This window comes from Phodopus roborovskii, unplaced genomic scaffold, assembly GCF_943737965.1.
Source record: "Phodopus roborovskii unplaced genomic scaffold, PHOROB, whole genome shotgun sequence".
NCBI lineage: Eukaryota > Metazoa > Chordata > Mammalia > Rodentia > Cricetidae > Phodopus > Phodopus roborovskii.
This window is the reverse complement of record NW_026126470.1, coordinates 27886279-27890570: the sequence shown is the minus strand read 5'-3', so window position 1 is coordinate 27890570 and position 4292 is coordinate 27886279.

The window sequence follows — 4292 nt, the reverse complement described above, 5'->3', positions numbered from 1 at the left end:
CTCAAGACTGCATCTGCGTCTTTGTAGGTAGGCCGTGTTGTCCCACAGGCCATTCCGAGAGCCTCTCTGTGGTATTGTTTTGGTTGTTTTGAGATGGGGGTCTCACTACATAGCTCTGACCGCCCTGGAACTCAAAATGTACACCAGGCTGGTCTTAAACTCACAGAGGTCTGCCTCCCAAACACCTGACTAAAGACATGGGCTACCACACACAGCTTGTGTTACTGTGTGCGTGTACATATGTATGCATGTGTGCGGAGGCCAGAGGTCAGACCCAGATACTCCTCAGAAACTGTCCACCTTGTTTTTTTGACATGGGGGTTCACAAATTAGACTAGGCTGGCTGCCCAGTAAGAACCCAGCTGTCTCTGCCTCCCAGCACTGGGATTGCAGGCAGGTGCCATCCATCGTGCCTCAGTTTACTTGGGTTCTGTGGCTCAAACTCAGATCCTCAGGCTTGCCTGGTTGTTCTTTACCAAGTGCACCGTCTCCTTGCCTACCCCCATCCCCATGCAGTAACTTTCCTGTTGCCACCGATATGCACACACCAGTATGCACACACACCGGATTTTGAAGAGTGAAGTATTGATGACATCAGCCAGTGTTGGTGGCGCACACCTTTAATCCCAGCACTCGGGAGGCAGAGGCAGGCAGATCTCTGTGAGTTCGAGACCAGCCTGGGGAAAAAAAAAATATTGATGGTATCAAACCATATAGCTTGGTGTCTTGAGTAGGAAACTCGAGTGTTTGCATTAGACAGGTTGGATTTACGTTCTCTTCGTTTCTCCCACCTGGAAGATCACTTAAAATTGTTATTACTTTATGTGTATAAGTGTTTTTTCCTGCATGGGTGTGTATGAACCGAATGTGCACACAGATGATTGTGAGCTGCCGTGTGGGTGCTGGGAACCAAACTGAGTCAGTCCTCTGGGAGAGCAGCCTGTGCTGTTAACTGCTGAGCCATCTCTCAAGCCCAGCTTTTTAAAATTACTCACTTTAGATTTAATCATTTCATAGGAAACCTCTCTGCTACTGTGTTTCATTCCAATTCTTGTGTGTTCTGTCCTGAACACTCGAGTATTCTGATTAAAACTGTGAAGGTTTGAGCTTCTTTTAGTATTATTTGTGTCTCTATGTGGGTGTGTATCTGTGCCTGTATGTGTCTTGTTACTCTGTATATCTCTGTGTATGACTGTGTATGTGTGTGTTTGTGTGTGTCTGTGTGTGTGAATGTGTGTGTGTCTGTGTTGTGTGTCTGTGTGTGTGTCTGTGTTGTGTCTCTGTGTGTGTGTCTGTGTGTGTGTGTCTGTGTGTGTGTGTCTGTGTGTGTGTGTGTCTGTGTTGTGTGTCTCTGTGTGTGTGTGTGTGGGTTGTGTGTGTGTGTGTGTGTGTGTGGGTTGTGTGTGTGTGTGTGAGAGAGAGAGAGAGAGAGAGAGAGAGAGAGAGAGAGATTTTCGATGGGGCAATGGACATGGGTGGATCCCTGGCTGGCCATCTTAGCCTAATTGGTGAGTTGTGGGTCAGTGATAGACCCTGTCTCAAAAAAACATGGCAAATGGTTTCTGTAAGAGATCCGAATCAAAAGGAGGTTTATTTACCCCAGAGGCCAGAGGGCAGAATGAGAGACAGACAGGAGACAGAGGAAGTGGAAGAGAGAGAAGGGAGCGAGGAGCAGGGGCAGGGCAGGGGTATTTGTCCCAGAGGGCAAAGGTCTGCCTGTGCATAGAGAGGAGACTGGGGAAACCCTGGGTTAGGATGAGGTGTTTCGTTTTAATTGGGTGTGGTAGTTAGGTGAGCCAAAGGGACCTTTGACTGCTGGACCGTGGTAGTCAGCCTTAGGAGGAGGAGGAAGTGGCCAAATAAGGGTCTAGACCTTGGGGGCGAGCTTCAGGAATGTAATCTAAGGGTTTTTTAGCAAGGCAGAGGGACCAGGGAGAAGGGCAAGGCCTGTCAGGGAGAGCCACACTTCAGTGGGCCAGTGTCCCACAGTCTTTTAGGAATGACACCTGAGGGCCTCTGGTGTCATTTAGAAGTACACATGTGTGTGCACTCTTGTGGATACACAATTCACACGGTATACTTCAAACAGGGATAGTTATAGCTGGGCAGTGATACTGTGCACCTTTAATCCCAGCACTCAGGAGGTGGAGAAAGGCAGATTTTGTGAGTTCGAGGCCAGCCTGGTTTACAGAGAGCGTTCCAAGATAGGCTCCAAAGCTACAGAGAAACCCTGTCTCAAAAACAACAAAAAAGATCGAGTGGTTTCCAATCTTTTTTTTTTTTTTTTGCAATGAATATTTTTTAAAAAATCTTTAAATTTATTTTTTTGGGGGCTGTGATCTTTGGCTGCTCTTCCAGAAGTCTAGGGTTCATATCCCTGCACTCACATATGACTTACAGACATCTGTAGCTCCTACCCTCGGGAATCTAACCCTTCTTCTGACCTTCAGAGATAATCACACACATGGTAAGCTGACATATGTCCAGGCAGAACAGTCATACACAAAAAACAAAATAAAGCTTTGGAAATTATGTTTTTGGTTAGCTTACAAAAATGTGACATTTTTGTGCATTAATATCACTTTGTTCTTTTTAAAGTTTGTACGTGTGTGCTGTGTATGAATGTACACGTGTGTGCATGTGTGTGGAGGCTGGATGCTGGCTCTCTTCCTCCCTACATGGCTCAGGCCAACCTAGAACTGGAGACCCTTCCTTAGCTTCCGGAAGCACTGGGCTCAGTCAATCCCTCCACACTGGGCTGTGCTCTGCTCTGCTCTGCACCTGCCAACACTTACCACTTACCACGGTAGGGTTTCCTAGGGTTTTTAGATAAAGGCACATGTCTCTCGGTCATTGTGGTGGCACACAGGGATTTTACACCCTTAGAGAAATGTGCAGGCCACGCCTGCTCTGAACTGGGGGTGTGACCTTGGGAAAGGGATCATGGGAACTTTGATTTTTTTTTTTTTCGGAGCATCAGAAACTGGAAAGCCCTTTGATGTAAAGCAGATTTTTACCTCCGCACCCCTCCCCTGTACCAGAGTCTCCCCCCACCCCTGCCGCCCAAAGATGAAGAGTTATAGGTGGTTGTAAGCTGTGCTGGAAATCGTGGGTGCTGGAAACCAAACCCAGGTCCTCTGGAAGAGCAGCAAGCCCTTAACTGCTGAGCTGCGTCTCCAGCCCCCATCATTTGTTTGCCTATCCAACTGTTTAAAGATGTAAAAGTGGTTGTTAGCTCACAAGCTGTAGAAAAACGGAGTGAATTTAGCTGGTAGAGAGAGACTTGGCCGTTATAGCTGCTCTATAATAAGAGAGTTCCCAACTGGATGTTTTATGCGTGCTGTACTTCTCTTGATGAGAAATGGAAGTTCCAAGCCAGCACAAGAATGAATCCTATTGACTAGCCATTTGTCTTACGAGACAGAGCTAAGGCATTTCTTTGGTCTCCCAAAGACAATATGGAGGTATCTTATTCAGATAGTCTGGTCCGTTCAATAGGCAGGTCCCATGCCTGTCCCGCATGCACCGAGTGGGGACACTAGAAGGGCTCAGCTAACGCCATGGGGTTCCAGCCCCATCTGAGGCTTGAGTAGACAGTTCTCTGCCTTCTGTCTGCCTCCCTCCCCATAGGGATCACATCTGCCTTGGAGAGTTCCACGGCCTTGACCATGATCCAGATACATTAACCAAAAGAATGGAAGTCAACTAAAATAGCTAGAAAAGTTATAATTCAAAAATAATTGGCAAGTTATGTCTAAAATAATCACTGTGTTCTGCCAGGGGTGAATGTGTCAAGGCTACTCTGACTTTCACCTAACTCAGGTGTAAATTATGGTCTTTGTGGTCTTTTGCTTTTGAAAACTCTGCATCCCTGAGCTTGGGCACCAAAGGCCTTTCAGAGGACTTAAAACCTTTAACTGACTTAATGGACACCAGCAGTAGATGGATGTGTTTAGGTTAGCCCTCCCTCAGAAAGTAAACTTGGGCAGCCCGCTCCCCGCGTCTAGGAAGGGTTTGCTCTGGGTTTGGGCTCCATGCTTCCCTCTGGCTTCACTGCCGTCTTTAACCAATTGAGCTGCCCTTTGGGGCTCAACCACAGCCACCGACTGCCCCAGGACAATGACCATTTCCACCCCCAAACCGATTTATGGTGGTTATTCTCGCTTGGTTGTCAACCTGACTACACTTGGAACTAACAAACAAAAATGGAGGGGCTGTGGTGGGGTGCCTCCTCCTTTACCCTTTTCTTCTCTGAGTGCGCCTGGCAAGCAGTCTATTACTGAGCCACAGTC